The sequence below is a fragment of the Protopterus annectens genome, chromosome 6.part0 (assembly GCF_019279795.1).
Source record: "Protopterus annectens isolate FY-2018-M chromosome 6.part0, PAN1.0, whole genome shotgun sequence".
Taxonomy (NCBI): Eukaryota; Metazoa; Chordata; order Ceratodontiformes; family Protopteridae; genus Protopterus; species Protopterus annectens.
In genome coordinates, this window is record NC_056737.1 from 471,439,058 (window position 1) to 471,462,551 (window position 23,494).

Here is a 23,494-nt window from a genome sequence, read left to right on the forward strand (position 1 = left end):
ATATCAAGCAAGCAATATTGTTTGACCAGCCTTGAGGTGTGCTTATCTTTTGTGTATCTAGATATACCACTGTCTTTTGCTCTTTCATATTCAGTGGGTGGTCAGAACGTAAGGAAGGCATTACAGCCATGCACTGCCAGAGTGCTTTCCATGGCTTTGAGCCACGTTTCTGTAAGTGCACAGGCATCAGCATTCTCCAAGGTAAGGAGAGCTTCTAGGGAGTGCACTTTCTTGTTGAGACTCCTAGCATTGAGCAATAACAACTTTAGCTCGCCCTGAGTAGCTTTTGTTATGTTGGAAGATTTGTCTGTCAATGTCTAAAAAAGGCACTATGGGATAGATGTTTTGCCCAATATCCGAAAAGCTAGAGGTAACAGGTGAAGACCATGCCTGGCAAAGCAGAGTGGCCTGTCAACCATGTCCTCCAAGGCTGACAAGTATTGGACCCCTTTGGAATGATACCACTACCTAAGCCAATTGTTAAAGTTGATCATTATCTGCTGGTATTGTGGCATCATCACTGGAGATGGAGAATGCTGCTCATTGCTAGGCTCATACCTGCCTGTGACACATATTCTGAGAGCTCAATCATATCTTTCTTCCTATAGTCCAAGGAGGTATGTCTCAGGTCATTCATGTCCACATGGACTATGACTGAGTCATACTGCTACTTAAAGATAAGTGACCTAATTGCTTGTGTTATCTGGTGAATTTTGGCCCCTGACAGACAACTAACTATAACCTTCTCCTTATCCAGCCTGGTAAGAGGGACATTAGTGCATCTCACATGACTGGAATATTGGGTTGTGGAGTGTTTCGCCTTACGGACTTGGTAGTTGAGACATGATCACATGTGGTTTTGTGTGTTGTGATGTGAATTGTCTTGTTTGTGTGCATGCAGAGTTTCTGAGGACTGCACCTGAGAAGCCTTTGAGGTTTGGGTAAGTTATATGTAGGCACTTCTGCATATGTGGGTCTATGTATGTGGTCCTTTGTGGGAGCAGTTTGTAGTGCCTGTGAGTCGCTAGTCCCCCTTTATGCAGAAGGATGATAAATAATAACATAGGAAATGTCCAAACACTGGAGCTGACCCAATTTGGCTTTGTCAAGGGCGGGTCATGCCTACTAAATTTGTTAGACTTTGAGAAAGTCATTAAGGCCATGGATGAGGGTAAAACAGTGCATACCACCTACCTTGACCTGGCCAAGACTATATGTGGGTCTGACCTCCAGTGTTAATGTTTAATAACATCTGTCACATACTGTATTTGTCTGTTTAAGAATCAAGTGGTTGTCAGTGTACACAAGGCAATTGCTACATTGTCTCAGAATGCTCATGTCCGGCAAACAGGAGGACAACTGCCCTCTGAAATGACTAGGCAGCTTTAGAGAGAGAGAGACAGACAGAGAGAGATTCTGAAACAAGCCAGGGTGTAAGTTAGTGCTCTAACTCCTCCCAAGTCAGGCCCTGGATGAGGCAGTCAACTACAAAGAGGTAAATATGAATGCCAAATACCTGGATATAGTAGCTAATCTAGAAGTCAGAGAGGAAACTTGCTAATGGGAACTCCATGCTGCAATTCAGTTAAAGTCCCCATGGTCCCTGTATACTGAAACATATAAGCAGGCTTCAATTTGGTTCAACATTGCCACCAGGCTGCAGAAAGAGAAAGGGTAGGAGACACTGCAGAATAAGCAATCTGATCTTTGGATCCTTTATGAATTTGCTTGAGCTGGACAAGTCTCATGACACTAGGAAAAGCCTTGAGAAGAAACCCATTGCCCCTTCTGGAATGCCGCCAGTAAGGGCTGCACAAGGTATGCCTGTTCTCTGGGTATTAAAAGTATTCAAAGAAATTTGGGGATATACAGGAACACAACTTACCACTGAGACACAGTCTGCAGCATTCATTTTTTTTTGTCACTTGTTTCCAATGCCTAACACAACTAACCCCAGCCATGCTCAGAGTCTGGAGGAATTTAAGGCCTGATTGGGGGTTTTGGTTAAGGGGAAGGAGAGAAAAAGATGGAAACTAGCCACAACTACTCTCTGTGCCTTAACCCTGAGAGTGCCTAGGCTTCCTTGCCACATCCACTTCTGAAAGGTTTTCATCACCTTCAGTTGCTTCCCTTTAAACTGGCAAAAGTAGAAAGGTAACTGCTTGGAGAGGTACTTGGGTATACATAGGTGGAATAGTTGCTTGATCAATTCCAAACTCATACCCTTCGCTCCCAGCTTCATAAAGATCTCCTAAGAGGAAGGACTGTATGGCAGTTCTGTGCTCAGTGGTGCTGATGAACTGCACCTTTATAACCTCTGGCAGGGGGATGTAGCCTCAGCCATGCGTGGCTCCTAATTACTAACTCCACAGCAGCAGACATTGTATTTACAGCATCATAAGCACATTCAATGGCATGCTTGCCTGACTTCATAGAGATTTATGTGAGCTTAACTAGTTCTGCCTTCAATCTTCTGTCAGCAATCTCCTAAATATCTCCTGTAACTGGGCAGAGGACTTCACACCTTGATGTTTAATAATATGGATCTGACAATTTAATGTCCAGAAGGCCAAGGCTGCTGATGTGTAAACCATTTTCCCAAAGCAGTCTAAGATTCTATTTTCCCCGTCACTAGGAGGTGTATTTTGGGCTGGAATTGAGTTAGAACCCTTAGCCATATCCAAGGACACTAAAGTTGCATCCATCATTGTAAAACAGCTATCTGCTTGAGAGATCTGAGTGGATGCTTTGTGAGCTGGAACAACTGGATGTAAAGTTTGCTAGTAATGCCAAATGGGGAAAGTGTGGGTAAAAACTGCTGCATTTTTTAATACTCTGAGTCAGTAGGTGGTAAAATGTATGCCAGACTAGTACGAATATCCTTGTGTGATAATGGGTACAGTCAGAGCTATTATGGTTAAGACTTACTGGATGACTGAGAGATGTCAGAAACTTATGAAAGAAAGTATAAGGAGTGGTTGTATTTGTGAGCGGAAAAATGGAGTGGACAAAGTGAATTATGAGGTGAGGCTGGTAATGCTGTGACTTGACAGGCATCTGTGATATATATGGAAATATATGTGGTGTAGCTGCAGTTGGAAGTAAGAACTGTCAGTATTCATGAGGACAGCAGATGCAAGTGTGGTGCAGTGTTGGGATACACAAGATGTTGTATGAGAGGGTGAGGTTGGACTAGGAGGGTGTGGGATGTGTAAGAGATGCAGTTGTAATTAAGATTCAGGAAATGATGAGACAGGCTGAAGCAGATTAATGTAATCTGTAAAGTGGGTTAGAGGATAGATGATGGTTCTGGTGCAAGGAGAGGACATGGTTGTGTGGAAGTAACCTGCATGGAATTAGGGGAGGTAGCACGGACAAGATATACTAGGAGGCAGCCAGTGTGGTTGGCTACCTTTGTCACATATGGATGTCAGGGACTAGGATTGATTGGTAGCCCATGAGGTAAGTACTGGGGTCAGTGTAGGTTTCCAAATCCTACCCTACTTTTACTGTCTGGGGAAGAAACTACTTAGGAAGATTGGGGGTATGTTCATAGGTTGGTACTAGGCTATCGGCCCTAGGGCCTATGCAAGCCTAGCCATAACAATTCCCTGGATATTTCTTCCCACAATATTTACTTCTCTGGACCCCTGTCTAGCAGGGCGACTGACATGATCCCCGGGGTGAATTTCCTATCTCCCATCCAATCATCAAGGTTCTTTTTGAAGAGGGCCAATGAGGTGCTCTGCTTGACATGTATGGGTAGTCTATTCCAGAGTATGGGGAGTCTCTGGGTCAGGAACCTATCCCTCCAGCATGTTTTGTTCATTGTGATGACAAGGTTTAGATCCCAGGAGCGTGTGGCTCTGAAGGATTGGGATTTCTTTAAGTGGAGCATGTCCAACAGCTCAGGGTTTGACATGGCCTTGTATGTTAAGCAGAGATCGCCTCTGAGTAGACGATATGTCACAGAGTATAGCTGGATTTTTTTTAGACAGTCAGCATATGGCATCTGCTTTAGGCCTGTGATTCTTTTAGTGAGGTATTTCTGTGGCCTTTACACCTGTTGCAGATGTCTTGTGAGGTACATACCAAACAGGGCATTATACTCTATAATGGGTCTAATGAGGGATGAGTACAGTAGGACAATGACCTCCTTTTTTCTGGATGAAAAGCCCTTAATGATGAGGTGTGCCACATAGAAGGATTTCCTGACTGTTGTGGCAATGTGGTTACCGAAAGTGAGACCACTGTCCACCTGAGTCCATAAGTCTCTCATCACAATTTCGATGTTTAGTGTTCTGCCACCTATGTGGTAATTCATGGGTACATGTTTTTTTTCCAAAGGGGATAACTATACATTTCTTGGCATTAAGCTTGAATCCATGGCTTTGGCACCAGGCATCTGTTTCTGTAAGGCCCTTTTGTAGAATATCCACATCATTTGGGGATTCAATAATGGCGCCCAGTTTGCAGTCATCTGCGAACTTTGTTAGCCAGAGTCCCTTAGTTTTGGCCTGTACTTCAGAGAAGTAGATGCCAAACAAGAGTGGTCCCAGGACTGAAGCCTGAGGTACTCCACTTGTCACTTGTCTGGAGCTGGATTTGGAGTTGGCTACTTTTTCAGTCTGGGTTCTGTCAGTAAGCCAGTTGGCAACCCATCGGAGTGATGTAGGGATTTATGCCCAGCTTAGTAAGTTTATCTATGATTCCAACTGGGGGATGGTGTTGAAGGCCTTGACGAGGTCCAGATAGGCTGTGTGGACTGCCTTACCCTCGTCCACAGCTCTGGAGACTGATTCAAAGAAGTCAATCAGATTCAGGAGACAAGATCGGCCCTTCACAAACCCAAACTGGGTGGGGTCTAGTGTTTGTAGGTTGCCAATGTCTTTGTTTATAAGTTCCATGATAATGCGTTCCATGCCCTTGCCGATGAGGCTTGTCAGACTGATGGGATGGTAGTTCCCAGGATCCAAGGTGGATCCCCCCTTGTGGAGTGAGATAACTGTAGCTGTGCGCCACTCAATGGGCATGAAGCCTGAGGTAAGGCTATGATTAAACATGACACTTAGATGGGGTGGCAGTTCATTTTGTAGTTCATGTAGTACACAGCCTGGGATGTCATCTGGTCCCATGGATGCTGTATTCTTAGCTTTGGAGAGTGCGGTTTCTACCTGTGTGGCCTTGATTACCGGAATTTGGCAATTTTTTGGTACTGAGATGGGCCCTTTAAGGGGTGAGAGGGGGGTGAAGTTGGCACTAAATCGATCTGCCAGGATATTGGCAATATCCTTGGGATCAGTATATTTAATGCCATTCTGTTGTAGCTCAGAGCAGATCTGAGCATTGTCATTTAGATTCTTGACATACCTATATAATGCCTTGTCGTTGTCTTTGGAATCTTTGGCAATTTTATTTTTGTAACTAGCTTTTGAGGATTTTATGAGGGATTTCATCTTCTTATTGAGGCTGGTGAGGGAGTTTTTTCCATCCTGGGATTTTCCTCTTTTCTGCAACAGTTTCTTCCTTATGTTGTATAGTTTATTTATAGCAGGGGACCACCAGATTTGCTTCCTTTTTTTGGAGAAGAGCATCTTGGTTCTATTTGGGATGGCATGATTCATGTACGAGTGGATGTGCTCGTACAGTGCCTTAGTGTAGGATTCTGCAGTCAAACTTTCAGATCCCATCTGCATGGGTGTCGTGAAGTTTGTCACTTCTGACTTCAGTAGCATGATGTTGGCTTTGGAGAAGGTTTTTAAGGCGGTTTCCTTACTGGGGGGTGGGGGTGGGATGTGGATGTCAAGGGTGATTTATACTTATGGTCAGACCTGACCAATGAGGGGGTGACCACTGGTGTGGAGCATCTATCTTCCATGTTGGTAATGACCAGGTCTAGGATATTGGAGCCCCTGGTGGGACAATGGATTAGTTGATCCAGGGCGTTGGAATTTATGAATTCCAAGAACCGTTGGGAAAAGGAGTTGGTACCCGAGTAGTTTTCCCAGTTAATGACAGAGTAGTTGAAATCACCCAGTATTAGGGTGTTTGGTTGTATCTTAATATTTTCCAGTATGTTTAGAAAGGTGTAGTGAGAATCTTGGGGCATGGTGGGGGATCTATAGCAAGCTACAATTTGGATTGCAGTCTTACCTAGTGTTACTTGCACCTGGAGAATTTCCAGATGCATTGTGTTGGGCAACTAGCCTGGAGGTGTGAATATCCTTGGTGAATATGGACACTCCTCCACCTTTAGTGTTTCGGTCTTGGTTTTGTGGCTGAAAAGTGTGGTAAGAGTTGTAGCCTGGTATTGCAGGGGTGCTCTCTAGAGCCTTGAACCAGGTCTCAGTTACTGCACAGATATCGATGTTCTCCATTTTTAGGAGTGCCTCGAGAGAGTGCATTTTGAGGTTTAGACTTCTAGCATTGAGTAGCATTACCTTCAGATTTTGCATGCTTGTATCTGTTATGGTGGTGGTTTTATCCTTTGAACGTTGCCTAAAAAAGGCACTATAGGGGTGGCAAGAGCTTTAGCCAGTAACCTGAATCCCATGAGTGACAAGTGCAGACCATCTCTGGCAAAGCATCGTGGTTTGTCAATCATGTCTTCCCAGGCAGACAAATACTGGATCCCCTTTGAATGACACCAGAAGCTTAGCTAATTGCTGAAGTCAGTCATTTTGTCCTTATACTGTGGTATCATTCTGGGTGAAGGCAGGATGCTACTCAGGGCTAGGGTCATACCTGCCTGGGCCACATGATCCAAGAGCTCTTCCATGTCTCTTTTCATGTAGTCCAGGGAGGTACGTCTCAAGTCATTCACTCCAGCATGGACAATGACAGAGTCGTATTTGTACTTGTTGTGGAGTGACTTGAGTGCATGCGTTATGTGGCAGATCCTGGCACCCGACAGGCAGCTGACTGTAATTTTCCCCTTGTTCAGCTGGGTGAGTGGGGCATTAGTGTGCCTGACTATAGAGTCACCTATGACTAAACTGTTGGGTACATTGTCTTGCCTTAGGGGCTGTTGTTGGGTGGCACACTGGTGTTGTGAGCTATGTGTCACTTTGGTTGTGACTGGTGTTTGTTTGCGTTTCAGCTTTGGAGGTCCTTGTTGCTTGGGCAGGTTAATGTTAAGGGCCTCCATATATGTGGGTTTAGTGTTGCTATGTGTGGGTGTTGATGGTGTGGGTTTTGAAGGGCTATGAGTTGCTAGAGGTGTAGTGCAGGTGTTAACCTTCTCCTCTTAGCTGTCTAGCACAATCTTGGCCGGAGAAAGCTTTGCTTCCAGTTTGGCTATGTAAGTGCATCTCTCGCAGGTTGTAGTGTTGGGGAGTAGGAGGAGAGGATTGTCTGTGTACATGAGGCAGTTGCCGCATTGCCCCAGTATGCCCAGATTGAGCTAATGACACTAGACTGGGAGGAGTGTCCCAGATCAGATTTACAGTAGGGGCGGGCAACTGCAAAGCCACCAAGTATAACAACAAGACACGAACAGGAAGGGAGGGTGGGGACCAATATTAAAGCTATTAGCCTACAGACAATAAACACTACAGAAAGCTACAAAATGAAAGTTTTTAAACAGATAAAGGAGCAAAGAGACTCTACAGAATGCTTTTAACTGCAAACAAATCAGTTACCCGTGCAGATACTAAAGCTAGCCTACAGACAGTAAACACTACAGAAAGCCACAAAATGAATGTTTTAAACAGATAAAGGAGCAAAGAGACTACTGAATGCTTTTAACTGCAAACAAATCAGTTACCCATGCAGATTAGTTAATAGCAATAAAATATACTAAAAACTGTGCAGCAGGCAATAAAAAGTGGTATATATAAATTGTTAGAAACAATAATCAGTATAAATAATCCAAAAAAACAGGGTACTTATATATCTCAGCTCTGAGTTGTAGTCACCTCCCCTCCTCCACTCTGCTCAGTGTGTATAGCCAGAAATCCTCTCAAAGTAGAGTGTGTGCAATCTCTTACATGGAATGGGTCAGTGTGTACAGTCTCTTACATGGAATGGGAGGGGGGCTCAATTATCTAGTCAGTGTGTGCAGTCTCTTACATGGAATGGGACGGAGTGGGGCTCAATTATCTGGTCAATGTGTGCAGTCTCTTAGATGGAATGGGAGGGGGGGCTCAATTATCTGGTCAGTGTGTGCAGTCTCTTATATGGAAGGGAGGGAGGGGGGCTCAATTATCTGGTCAATGTGTGCAGTCGCTTACATGAAATGGGAGGGAGGGGAGCTTAAATATATGGTCAGTATTTGCAGTCTCTTACATGGAATGGGGGGGGCTCAATTATCTGGTCAAGAGGGCCAGGGTGATAACTGTAGCCAAAAACCAGCTGGAAAAGACAGCAATTCTACATAAGATGAAGATGAAGAACAGGGACATTAACAAGTTGAGGTATAGGAGTTGATATGTACTGTAGGTCGACTGTGAGGTGACGTGAAGCAGAATATAAGCCAGTAAGAAAGAGATAGAAGTAATAATTAATCTTGGAAGTTCTCTGGATACAAATGAGATGGGTGATGAGATCAGGTGCTGAGCAGGCTTTTAGGTGCTTGAAAGAACCAAGTGTTGATGGCAGTAAGATGGTGGTTCTGAGGGGATTAAACATGGCTTTAAATCCAAAGATGTACAGGTTATTTGGTAAGAGGGCATGCCATTGTGGGTGCAGCCTGGAAGGGCATAGGTACCTATAATAGTAGAAGTTTAAATTTCACACAGTCTCAGTGGCATTTGAGTCCTGAGCCTGGACAAATCCGAAATGACAGCTTTCCAGAACTCAGAATCTCCTCCTCTGACTCCCTGTGATAGAGGATAGCTAAGTCCCTCCAATGAGGGGAATCCTAAGCCCTGTCACAGGAAGTCAGTTGTTCAGGCATTTATTGCTAAGTAGGAAGAACCAAGAAAGACCAAAGCAATAATTGCCTGAAACCAACCAATTCGCAGCCAAAAAAAAAAAAACACCAACACAAATAACCAAAGCCAAACAACAACACAATTAGGTTGGATACCATCAAACTATGTATAAAATAAGGGGAATAGTGGGTGGGTGCTTATACTGAGGCAGCAGGAAATTCAAACATCTACTATAACATGCAAGTAGGACTTAATGCAATTTTAGTATGTTCACCATTCACACTTCCTCAGTGGCTTATGGTTAGATCCACAAAGCTTACCCTTCCTGGGAGGAGGAATATAAGGATCCTCACAAAACCTGCAATGGAACTTGAGAACAAATCCAGTTTGAGTGCTTTGAATAGGTATGAACAGAGGATCAAGTCGCTGTCTCTAGAATGCTTCCAAAGTCCACCTCTTTCCAATGTGACACAGAAAAGGATAAGGGTCTGGTGGAATGTGCTTTAACCGTGCTTGGTACAGATTTACTGTGGTGGGAGTAACAAAAAAGAACAGCAGAGGACAGCCAACAAGGAATCATTTGCTTAGAGAGAGAGGTTGAACTTTCTTAGCCCCAAAATAGGAAATAAACAGCTGTTCAGCCTTCCTGAAGGGCTTAGTTCTGTTGAAGTAGTACCTGAGCTGCCTGTGCACATCCAATGTATGCAGAATCTTCTCTCTCTTGTTTTTAGGTCCCAGAAAGAAAACTGGCAGAGATGGCTTAATGTGGGGGAAATTCAGACACAACTTTTGGCATGAAAATATTAGTGCATAAAACAACCCTGTCCATTTGGAAAATTGGATAAGGTCGGTCCGCTGAGAGAGCTTGCAGCTTGCAAATGTCAGAGCAATAAGGAAAACAGTTTTCCAACTGATGAACTTTAAATCAGTGTGAAAGACAATCTCAAAATGGGATAAAGTCAATTTTTCAGGAACAAAGCTGACATCCCAAGGAGGAATTTCCCTTTGACAGGGGTCTTAAGTACTTACAACACTCCTTTCATAAACTGCTTGACCACAAAAAAAGAAAGAAAAGGCTCCATGAGTAGACAAGCTGAGATGGCTGCAATTTGCACCTTGATAAATGCCGCTGTTATGTAGCTCACACATATATTTCAAAACCAGAAGGCAGGAACCATGATATTGGTTAGGTACCACCCAGGAAACATCTTCCACTTGTAAAAATAAGATTTTCTAGTTGCAAGTTTTCTTGTTTCCTTCAATACCTGCTGCATATCTTCATGGAACAAGTGTCTAAAAGGTATCAAGATAGCATCATCCAGGTTGTCAGCTGCAATTGACCTAGGTTGGATGCACCAGTAGCCCCCTGAAACTGTGTCAGCAGATGTAGAATGTGAGGAAGCTTGCAGTAATTGCCCTTGGCCAGTTCCATTAAAAGGGATACCTAACTGTGCCTAGGCCAAAAGGGGGTAATCACAATGATCTTTGGCAATTCTTTCTGAATCCTCAGAGGTTCCTTGGGTATCAGTGGAAAGGGTAGAAATGCATAAAGGAACATTCCTTGCAAGGGAATGAGAATGCTTCTGTCCTCCAAGCATGGCTGCAGAGAGGTCTGAAAGAGAATTTTTCCAAGTGTCTATTTTGAAAGGAGGCGAATAGAACTATTTGAGTTGTTTCCCACATCTGGACCAAATCCAGGCAGGCATTTGTCCTGAGTTTCCTCTCATGAGGATTTGCTTAGTCTATCTGCATTTATGTTGTGCTCTGATAGGAAGCATGAAAGCTAAAGTTTCAGAGAAAGCTGTAAGGCTAGCTCCCAGGCCATCACTGCCAACCAACAAAGAGGGTATGACCTTGTACCCCATCATTTGCACAGGTACGACTGTGGTGTTGTTTGTGACCAGCAAAAGGGGACCTGAAAATCTTAAGTGGCAAAGAAATTTTTAAGGTTTGAATCGCTGCTAACATTTTATGTTTATGTACTTTGTAGAGTCTGAAGGACCCCAATGACCTTGCACTTGAACCCCTCCCCCCATAGACAGTGCCCCATGCAAAAATCTAACAAGTCTGTCTTGACTGATTAAACTTGGATCTGGAGGTAGAAGGGTAAGTCTAGAATGGGAGACATCTGATCTCTTCATCATTGTAACTCTCATTTCACAAATTCCAGCACTGGTACCCAGAACTCTATGGGATGCAAGTGCTGGATCCAACATTTTTTTTGTAATTATGATTGAATCTTTCTCATGTAAAGTCTGGTCAGTGATATCTTGAAGATCACTGATGTCATGATACCTAGAATTTTTGAAACTCTCTTACAGAGGCAACTTTTTGAAAAGAGAATCCCTGAAAAAGTTCTGAAAAGTCAGAACTTTGTCTTCTGGTAGAAAAGCCATACTTTTTTCTGTGTCTTTCATACACCCAAGGAAGACAATCTTTGTGAGGGTGTGAGACTGAACTTTTGTAGGTTCGGCTTGTAGTTGAGAGTAATTGGAATAGGATGATAAGCATCCTTTAGAACTAAAGTCACCATGAAATGATAGTCCAGAATTAGGGGTAGAACAGTCTGCAGGTGAGCATTTTGAATTTGGCCACTTACAGAAAGGTATTTAGGTACAAATCTAACACTAGTCTCCAAGATGGTTCCTTTCTGTGTACCTAAAATATTCTGGTGAAAAATTATTTTCCTTTTTGTGGTATAGGAACTGGTTCTATAACTGCTGCTTGCTACTTGTGAAGGAGTACAGGACAGGACAGATGTGTCTGGTCTGGAGGGTGTGGGAAGATTTTTCTGAAGGGAGAAGGATTTTTTGTCCACTGCCTAGAGTATCCTAACTGAATTATTCACAGCACCCATTTGTCAGATATTATTTATGGTCAGGCTGCTGGGTTGAGTGAAAGCCTGGGGAAGGGGGAAAGGGAAGGACAAAGAGAAAGAAGGGAAGGAATGCCCCAAGTTTTGGCATAGTCATTCTTTAAAAGTGGAATGATATTTTAGGAAAGGAAAAAGAAGTTATGTTCTTACCATAATGTTCCATCTGAGTAGTAGACTTTATTCTTCTGCACATATGGGTATACGGATCCGAGCCGGCAAAACTTTCCAAGCATCAGCTCCAAGCTCCAAGCTCCTCCCCTACCTATAATACATCACTTCCTCCTATCTAGCCCCAGATCGAGTTTGCTGTCACTAAAAAGCAACATAACCACAACCCTAAACAGGAAACCCTGAAGAGTGAGGGGGACGGAGGGAGGGAAGGTGCAGAAGAATGAAGTCTACTACTCAGATGGAACGTTATGGTAAGAACTAAACTTCTTTATCTGAAGTAGTTGACTTCATTCTTTCTGCACATATGGGACAGAGCCCCCAGCTATTAGTATTCCTGGGAGGCCCTTATGGAAGGATATTTCTGAGCACCGCAGAGCCAAAGGATGCTCTCCCTCTAGAAATAAGATCCAACTTATAATGAGAGAAGAATGTGTGCGAATTGGCCCCAAGTCGCTGCTGCACAGACATCGTCTAATGGAACTCTAGACCAGAAAGCTGCAGAAGTGGCAATTGCTCTAGTGGAATGAGCCCTCAGTACACCAGGAGGAGATAAACCTTTGTCCTTATAAACTTGTGCAATACACAGAGTGATCCACCTTGCTAAGGACATTTTCGAAACTGCTTTGCCCAAAAACGGTTTTGAAAAGGAGACAAACAATTGATCTGACTTACGGAAGGGTTTAGTCCTATGGAGGTAAAAACAAAGCTGTCTATGGACATCCAATAAATGAAGCTTATATTCACCTATATTCTGAAAATTTGGGAAGAAGACTGGCAAATTTATAGATTGATTAATATTGGCTGCTGAAGACACCTTGGGAAGAAAAGAAGGGTTCATACACAGCGAAACCCTATCCTTGTGGAAAACCAAATAGAGGCATGGAGGATAAGGCCTGCAACTCTGAAACTCTTTTAGCTGAAGTGATGGCAACCAAGAATGCTGTCTTCCATGACAAAAACTTCATCGGAACAGAACCGGCTGGCTCGAAAGGGGGAGAAGTCAAGACCTGAAGGACCAAAGTCAAATCCCAGGGGGGCACCATTTCTTTAACTGATCGCAATAAAAAAATGCCCTTCAGGAAGTCTTTACACAGTTTGGCAGAAGCCAGAGCGACCTTATTTTCACCTACATGAAAATTGGAGATGGCAGCCAGTTGAACCTTGATGGTGGAAGCACTTGCGCCTGACCGAAAAAGATCTGCCAAAAAATCCAATATGACCGGAACAGGGGCAGTAAATGGGTTCTGATTGCACTGAGAGGCCCAAACGCAAAAACGTCTCCATTTGCTATTGTAAAGTTTCCTAGTGGAGGCTTTAAGAGAAGCTACCAGAATGTTCTTAACAGGGGATGAAAGTCCAGGAGTCCTGATGATCATGGGAACTGGAGCAGCCAAGCCGTCAGCTTGAGACTGCCCAGGTTGGGCAGGGGCAAGCCCGACGGGTGAGAAATTAGATCCGGACATGGATCTAGAGTCCATGGAGGAGCCAACAGGTGAGACCATAGGAAGGGAAACCACACTTGGTGCGGCCAGAAGGGAGCTATGAGAATGACTTTGCACTGCAGCCGGCAAGCTCTCTGAAGGAACTTTGAAATGAGAGGTAACGGGGGATAAGCATACAGTAGCCTGGGAGGCCAAGCATGGACTAGAGTGTCCCTGGGGATCTCTCTTCATGTTGGAAGGAGATGCAAAGAGATTGCAGCAAGGTTGACCACAAACACGGAAGATCTTCTCCGCCACTGATTGTTTCAGAGACCACTCGTACGAAAGAAAAATTGCTCTGCTTAGACTGTCCGCTAGAATGTTGGTGCGTCCCGGGATATGCGTTGCTATGAGAAACCAGCTGGTGGATATGGCCCACTCCCATGACAAAGGGGGTAGGATCGGGTCCCTCCCTGTTTGTTTATATACCAGACTACAGACATGTTGTCTGATTGAATGGCTACCATTCCTGGAGGTAAGACAGGATGGAAGGCTCTCAACGCTAAAAGCACTGCCCTCATTTCCAGGACATTGATGTGTAGCTTGGTCTCTGGAGGGGACCACGTGCCTTGAACCATTCTTCCCAGGAAGTGCCCCCCCCCAGCCAAGCTGGAAAGCATCCATGGTCACTGTGGCTTGAGCCGGAGGGGCTAGGAAGCTGCACCCCGCAAAAATGTCCGCTGATTGAAGCCACCACTGGAGTGACATACTGCATGTCCGATTGATTTGGATGTGGAAACTCATCGGAAGGTCTAGCCAGGACCATTGAACTGCCAGAGTCCACTGAAGGACTCTCATGTGAGGACATGCAAGAGGGAGGATAGCGATTGCGGCTGCCATCGAACCCAGGGCCCTGAGAACATTTGCTGCTGTGACTACAGAGTGCTCCAAGATCGCTGATACATGGAGTCTGAGATTTCCTATCCTTTGAGAGAAAAATCTTTGACTGAATAAAATCCAACCGTGCCCCGATGAAGTCTATGATCTGAACCAGAGTCAGGTGGGACTTGTTGAGGTTGATCGTGATGCCTAACTTGTGAGCCAGACCAAGGAAGTAGTGTAGGGCAAGAGACATTTGGTGGATGCAGCGAAGAGCCAGTTGTCTAGGTAGAGGAATACCTGAATGCCCTGAAGTCTCAGGTGAGCCGCTACAACCACCATAACCTTGGTGAACACCCTGGGGGCTGTGGTGAGACCAAAGGGTAGGGCTCTGAATTGAAAGTGACTGGCCCCTAGCCAGAAGTGGAGAAACCTCCTGGAGCTCCTGTGGACCTTGATGTGATAGTAAGCGTCCTGGAGGTCTAATGAGCACATCCAGTCGCACTGTCTCAGAAATGGTAGAATGGACTGTAGAGTGACCATCCAGAATTTTTGTTTCTCTACAGACAGGTTGAGGATAGACAGGTCCAGAATGGGCCTGAGGTCCCCCGTCTTCTTTGGCACTAAAAAGAACCTGGAGTAGATGCCTGATCCAGATTGATCTGGGGGGATCGGCTCGATGGCTCGTTTTTGTAGCAGCTTCGAAACTTCTAAAGCTGCAGCCTCCCTGTGAGTGGGTGGAATATCTGGAAGGTGAGCTGGAGTTATGGGATGTGAAATGAAGGGGATAGAATATCCTCTGGATATGATGTTTAACACCCAGCGGTCTGCAGTAAGGTACTCCCATGCCGCTGGATGTAAGGAAAATCTTCCCCCGACTGCCTCCAGAGTAGAGCACCTGGGCAACCCCTCAGGGATGCTGAGCAGGTCTGTCAGAAAAAGGTTCCCCAGACCCGATGTTTCTGGGACCCCCTCTGCCTCTAGGACGGCGTCGGTCCTGTCCCCCTCTGCCTCTGGGGGATGAATATTCCTGAGTGTCACGAAAGGACTGTGATTTCTGGAACCACATCTTCTTTTGCCTCTTTTGGTTCCTGGAATAGGACCTCTGGGGGTTAGAGAAGCGGATTCCAATGGCTGACAAAGTCTTTCCATCCTTCTCACTCTGGGTTAGTGTGGTACAGTCTTCCCAAAGAGGGATGATCCATCGAATGGGGCATTGATGAAAGATGCCTTAAAGGGGTCCACAAATTGACACAGCCTGATCCAGGCATGTCACCTCAAGGCAACGCCTGTACCAGCAGCTCTAGCAGCTCCCTCCGTGGCATGAGAGAGAAGATGCATAGAGGTATTAGTCACTGATTTCAGTGTAGTCATCTTCACGGTAAAGGACTGCTTGTCCTGCTTTGATAGAGACTCCGGGGGTGACTCAGTTAGCTCTGATATAAGGTCTCGCTGCAGTCGGATTACATGTGCCAAGTAATTCAGTGCACAGACAGAAAATGTCACTGATGAGTACATGCGCTTCCCAAAATGATCCATCGTCCTGGACTCCTTGTTTGGTGGATGGACCGAGGAACTCTCCTGTGCCAGTTCCTTCTTTGTGGCAGCTGCAACCACCAAAGTGTCTACCGAGGCTCCCTTGGACCATGCCTGCCTGTCTGATGGCGGGGAAAGAATTTTGTCTGGCCTTTTGGGTATAGGCTCTACCATGTCAGGATCCTTCCATGCACTAGTGATGATGAGGTCCACCAAAGGGTCAGCTGGAGGGGAGACCCAGGAAGTAGATGGGCCCACGCCAAAGGCCTTCAGGAATACGGACTCATCCGCAGAGGGTTTGGGGGCTGACCAATCTCCTCTTTGGCGGAGGATCTCCATAATGTCTCCGAACGAGACGTCCTCGGTAGGTGATCTGGGGGAACCCTCTCCTTCATCCAAGTCCATATCAGTGGTAATGGACTCAGGGGAGTCCAAGTGCCTCCTCTTGCACTTACGCTTATGAGGTTCCTCTCCAGTGTGACTCTCTGGAGAGGATTCATAAGCCTCCGGGGGTTCCCTGAGGGGAACAACCTGGGGATGCCTTGGCACGGGCTGTCCCTGAGACAGGGCCATGGGAGCAGAATCCGAAATCAGAGGGGTCTGGGTGGGATCCGAAGATGTGAGCTGAAGTCTCAACAACTGGGAGAGGACCCTTTCCACTGCCCCCAAATGCCAATGGAGAGCACACCTCCATAGAACGTAAGGAAGAGGCTCTCCCTGGCACTGACGCAGGGACCAGAACCGATGGCGGGGTAGTCCGGGCACCGAGAGTGGGATCCGAAAGAGTGACATCTTAACCCTCGGGTCTGACGCCCCGCCACGGCTTCGAGAGTCCCCTGGATCCGAGATCGGATCAGTGGAACTCAAGGTGACGGCCGTCGAGGAAACGAAAACCATCGGCACTGACCCCACAGCTCTGAATGGTCACGGACCCGAGAAACCCGAAGCGTTGGGTCGGATCGGGGAAGGAGCAATAGGGTGGAACATAGTAGAAGGAGGACCCTCACCAATGGGAGAGGGCCCTGGTAAGACCCCCATCTGAATCTGGTTCTGGATGAACCTCCTCATGAGCCTGTCCATATCAAGTTCGGATACACTCCGAGTTGATCTGGAGGAAGCGACCGACTCAGTTCTGGGTTGGATCAGAGGGGAGTGCCTCGGCTCCGATGGCTCCGTCGGCTCCGGCGAGAAACGGGGAGAGTGGAGTCAAGGAGAATGAGACCTGGGTACCTTAGAAGAGGGGCTGGAGAAGGACTCCCTGTCCCGAGACCTTTTTTTGGGCTTGTCCCTCTCTTTATGGTGCCTCGCCTTCTCTCTCTTGTCCCTACCTCTGTGAGATGACTCCAAGGAAGCAGGCCTGGCAGGAGGTTGAGTCCCTGCCTGCACAGAATCACCAGCTGGGGAGGAAACCAAGGCAGACTCCAGGGCAGAAGCTGGTAGCAGACCTTTAGCCACAAGCTTAGCCCGACGATCCTTCAATGCCCTAGGGTTAAAACCCGAACAAATGTCACAGGATGCTGACAGATGGGTGACCCCTAAACATAGAACACACAGAGTGTGGCCATCGGCTGGAGAAAGCTTATGACCACACTCTGTGCACTTTTTAAAGAAAACTTTAGGCTGTTCAGCCATAGTAAAAGACAGAAAAAGCCCTAGGGCCCACACACACACACACACACACACACACACTTAACAGGGATTGGACCTAGGCGGGAAACAGTAACACAGTAATACACAAACACTTAGATTAATAATTTTATATATATAATTTTTTTTTTTAAACTAACACGACGACCAAGGGGGGAAAAAGGGAAGGTATTCACACTCAGCAATTAGCAACAAAGGACCAAAAACCTTACCAACTAGCTAGGAGCTCAGAGACCACGATGCTGACTCATAGAGTGGCAAACGAGATCTGGGGCTAGATAGGAGGAAGTGATGTATTATAGGTAGGGGAGGAGCTTGGAGCTCGGAGCTGATGCTTGGAAAGTTTTGCCGGCTCGGATCCAAATCGGATCCGTATACCCATATGTGTAGAAAGAATGAAGTCAACTAATTCAGATCCCATTTTATTTGATATGGAACCCTTATCCCCCTGCCCTTTCCTTTTGGTACCCAGACTCTTGTTAGGCTGGGATTTTTGGTTTATTCTGCCCTTTGAAGTTGGACATTTTGTTAGGGGGAACCTAGGAGCATGAAATATTCAAGATATCCATGCACTACTGTACCTCCGTCATCCTATTGTTTGAGAATCTGGGTAGCAATAGGACCAAACACTAATTTAGAACACAAATGAGTATTCAAAATCCAATTTTCTTAAATCTTGAGAAGAATTCTGGTCATATAACCGAGTATACCTTCTCAATACAACAGAAATAGCTGCATTTCTAGAAATTGTGTCTTCACCTTCCAAGACACACCTCAAAGTAAGTTTCAAAACCTGTCACATTAGAAACAATCTTGTTCATATAACACTTTTATTCAACTGACAAAGATTCAGCAAAGTCGTCTAAACTGTAAGCAGACTGCAAAATAAATTATCAAATAAAACGCTGATAATTAAAAATTCTAAAGACTAAATTACTAGACTTAGCCAACTTTTTTTCCCTTTGATTCTAACCACTTACAGATTTTTTTCTGGCGATGTAGGGTTAGAAGAAGGAAAAGCCTTCTTGGTAGAGTTGCCAGTTGGAGAAACCACAGCTGGGTCAGCTGACAAAGGAGCAAAGAGGGCTGCAAGATCAGAGTGCACTTTGTATTTCCTCAGAGCCTTTTTAGGAACTGGCTCACTAGCTAAACAGGTTTTACATGCAGTTTAATGGACATTTTCTAAGGCCTGTAACAGGAGAAATAGCCAAAACGTTTGGAATCCCATCATGAATAAAATCGTAAATTCTGCCAATCTATAGCATAGTTATAGACTGTTGCCAGTCAAATACAGCTCTAAACCTAGCTAGCATCTGTGGAAAGGTGAGCACTTGCTTGGGCTTTTGAACCTGTTCACCTTCCGAAGAACTGGATTGGACACTTCGCTACTGTCTGCACCGGCGCCCCCATTAAAATCTGTGGCAACAGACTGACCTCTAGAAAAGGTAGTCCCACAGTTATTCTGAATATGAGCATAGTCTCCAAGATTAGCTAACTGTAAAATACTCTTAGCTAAGAAAACCACATCAGCCCATACCTGGTAATAACCTGATTGCAGTGTGGTGACGTTTCCATTTCTTTTTACTGAGAACTGCAGTAGTGGACAAATTATCTGGGGACAGAATATTATGTCTGGTAAGGAATCTTTTACCCCAGACCTCCCCTGTACTTAAAGTGTTTGGTTCTCTCACACCTGAACCAGATACGGTAACAGCCTCAGAGGATGTGGCTGATCCCTCTACCATAGAGGGCTGTGGGCTCACAACAGAAGGTGATGGGGAAAAAGGTAACCGATCTGTGGGCTAGCTTAAGATAACAAAAAATTCTCAAACTGTAGGCTGATGCATGTTGTTATTGAGTTTTTTTCTTTTTAGGTGCAACTGGATTTGATTGGGGGCAGCAGTATCAGGATCAATTAAATCAGGGAAAAAAAACACTAGCAAGAATAATATACTGACACTATTAAGGGCTGACTAAGAGCAGCAATAAAAGAAAATGCAAACTATGTATCCACACAGCAAACAGGGCTAAACTGCATAAGCAGAGTAGAAACAGTTTAAGATGTGCTAACCCTTGTTCTACAACATGCATAATGTAGTAAACAACAGCACACACAGTCACAGTACCAGGTAAAATCCACTTGTCCAAATAGTGCCAAAAATAAAACATATGCACTTAAATGAAAGATAAACATTTTAAAACAATATAAATTAGCATTTACTTAGAGATTTCCTTGTCAGAAATGACAAGATCTACACAGGAAATTCAAACAAAGTAATTTGTTGTAAATAATGCGATTTAATGGAATGACGGGTATAGCAGTGTTAAATCAGAAGTGAACATCACATAACTGAATAACAAAGTGAAAAAATGCAATATTTTCCTGTCAAACTTCAAAATGAAGCAGAAAAATAATAGAAATAACATGTCATTCAAAAGGCAATCCTTAACATTCAACTGACATCACAGAACTTGGGTTTTCCAGTACAAGTCATAAAACACTTTAGAAAAGCCCCGTAATTGCAATATTAAGCACAGAAGGAACATAGCAGTAAGCTAGAATTCCCAGAGAAATTAACAGCATCAGTAAATAGCAATTATATTGAATTAAAAAGTGTATATATATATATATATATATATATATATATATATATATATATATATACACACACACACATATATATATAGATACACTAATAAAACTGAAAAAAATCAAATGTAAGTAACAATAACAGGAAGGGAAGTTCCCAAAGGGATCTTATCCGAGTCTGGAAGCTGCAATCCTCCAAATTCAGACTGCTGAGGAGATTCAACTGAGTGAATCCTACACCTGGCACTAAAACACTAAACTGACTTTCTGTGATGGGTTAGGCTTCCCTGGTGTGAGGGGCTTAGTCAATTCTCTATCACAGGGAATTGATGCAGGGATTTTGAGCACTGGAAAGCTGCCAGTGTGGGTACGGGTAGGCACAGAACTCCTATGCCATTAAGGCATTGTGAATAATGAGCATAACCCAAACAACCACACAGAGGCAGAACAAGTGCTTTAGCATGGTTAATCTTAACTTTAGAACACATCATAACTGTGTGTAGAGCCATGGACTTGGAGTAACTGCTCCTATTTGGCGAGAAAATTTTCTTTTGGAAAATGTATATAGCTGTTTGTGCATTTGCTGTGAATTAAAAGCTGTTGAGAATTTTGAAAATATACTTTTGTATTTTTCTTGAATATTTTTACTGAAGTAGAAAGTCTGAGAAAACACAACATAAAATAGAGATCAGAAGCAAATATATACATGATCAGCCTGGTCAACATTGGTGTGTGCATATAAGCTGTAAGTTGGAAACATATTCAAATGAATTATCATGTACAGTATGCGGGAGCAATGTAAATGGCCTTACAGGTATAGACAAAAACTACAGTACTGAATTATATTAAGAAGTGTACGGTGCAAACAATGTTACAGGAAACATTTTGATAGAAATGTGCATGTGAATATGACAAAAAGGATTTCAGTGTGGACATTCAGCAGAGTATCAGTATCACAAAAAAAGGGGAGTAATTATACTGATTGCAAGAGGAGCTTGAACAGTAACAGAAGAGAAAAACATAATGGTAAACTTGTGGTAGTGATGGTTTACTGGCAGGGGAGGATTATGCCGGTGTGTATTTGCAGTTCACCTAAAGTACTATTTTGAAGCTTAAGAGAATTTTGTGAGAAATTATAAGCTTTTATGGGTGAGGACAGGAACCTGATTAGCGAGGATGTATCAAGAGGGATCTAGAGACATTTTAAATAGAGCAAACAATTATAGATTACTGCAGAAGTATATTAAAAAATTGGTAAAGAGGATGTGAATTCACTACCAGGAAATCAGACAGAATTTACACATTATTCCCCAAGATATAATAACTGGGTCAAATTGAACAGAAATTATATTTCACATGAACATGTGCATTTTAAATGAAAGCTTTAAGAAACATCAAATAACTATATCGGATTATGTGCCAATAAAAACAAAGACAATGATGTAAAAACAAGACACTGACACCTTCCTATTTATCTTTTAAAAAGAGAAATTTAAGGGATGGGTAGTGGATATGACTCAAGATTTATTAGGGAAGACAGAAATTACTTCAGAAGGGACAGCTATTGAGTTGGCTAAAATAAACACAGTTTAAAACATGGCAGAAATAAGAGAGAACGAGATAATGGAAAGCAGTAATATAGCAATAACCCACGCCTGGGTGTGGGTAATGCTGGATTTACCCACGGTTGGCGTGGTTTGGTCCTGAGGGCGAAGCCCGAAGGACCAAACAAAGCCAACCGTGGGTAAATACAGCATTACCCACACCCAGAAGTGGGTTATTGCTATTATACCATGACATTATTCAAGAAAAGAAACTATTACTTTTCTTAAATAATGGCATAGTATAATGCCTGTTTGCTGCCCTTCCGCAGATGTCTGGCATCCGCGGCAGTTCTGATGTACTGCGGCGCCTGCGAGTACATCAGAGCTGTGTGCAAAAGCGGAGAAAGCAAGATCTCCGTTGCTTTTTAGTGTTTCGCTATGTTAAATGGGTTTAACATAGTGAGACAGCTTTAAAATAAGCAACAGAGATGTCCGTTGCTTATTTTAAAACTGTGTCGCTATGTTAAACTCATGTAACATAGCGAAACTAAAAAGCAACGGAGATCTTGCTTTCTCCATTGCTTTTTTTTAAAACACTGTCTCGCTATGTTAAATGGGTTTAACATAGCGAGACAGCTTTAAAATAAGCAACAGAGATCTCCGTTGCTTATTTTAAAGCTGACTCGCTATGTTAAACCCATTTAACATAGCGAGACAGTGTTTTAAAAACCGAGTTATACTAATGGAAAAAAGTCCGGGCGACCGGACCTTTTTCCATTAGTATAACTCGATTTACAACGGGCACGCTGGCCAATCAGCGTGCACGTTTTGGAATAATAATGGGGGGTCATGGTATAATATCTCACAGAACAAGAAGGGAAGTAACTAACTGCAAACTGCTAATGGGAAGATAAATAGAATATTTGGATAATATGCACAAATTTGAAAAAAGGTTGCTGTTAAACAGCTATTTTTAATAACTCCTGAAAAAAAGAAGTTATGTACTTTCCATAATGTTCCATGTTTGTAGTCCATCTCGCCTATATTCTTGCTGGATGGGTTCAGAGCCGATATTCGGCTCCACCTAGGCCTATACTAAAGCTCGAGAGCTTTTTATGGGCTTGAGGCTAGCCCCTATCCCATGGTGCCTCACAGCAATTCCCCAGATCTAGTTTGCAAGAAAGTAATAAATAACTATCAGGTAATAATAATAAGAAAGAATCTGTAAAAATACAGGAAGGGATTAGAAAACATAATCCATTCCAGGTGGACAATAAAGAGCAAAGTCAGGCAGCCCCAAAAAGAGGTCCACTAGAAACGGGAAGGGGGTTGGAGGGAGGGACACAAGAATATAGGCGAGATGGACTACAAACATGGAACGTTATGGTAAGTACATATCTTCTTTATGTTATGTAGTCCTATTTCACTGTAATTCTTGCTGGATGGGACAGCGTCCCTAGCACCTTTATCCCGGGTGGCTCAAGCGAAGAGACTCTTCAGCACAGTGGACCCAAAGGATGACCTGTCCCGGGAGGCCAAATCCAATTTGTAATGAGTGACAAAAGTATGTGGTCTTGCCCAAGTAGCTGCTGCACAAATAGTATAAATAGGGAGCCTAGATCTAAAGGTGCATGAAGTAGCTACAGCCCTAGTAGAGTGACCTTTACCTTTTAACGGTAATTGTCTACCAGCTTGTTGATAAGCAATCCGAAAGCCATTTTGAAAGAGTAATTTTTGAAACAGGTAAGCCTTTCCTTTTGTCAGAAAAGGAAACAAAAAGTTGATCAGATTTCCTGAATTCTTTGGTCCTGTGTATATAGAATCTGAGTATCCTGTGGACATCTAGTTGGTGAAGTCTATACTCTGATTTATTAGAGTGGTTTGGAAACAACACAGGTAGCTCAATGGTAGTATTCAGGTTGTGTTCTGAGCATACCTTAGGGAGAAAAGAAGGGTTT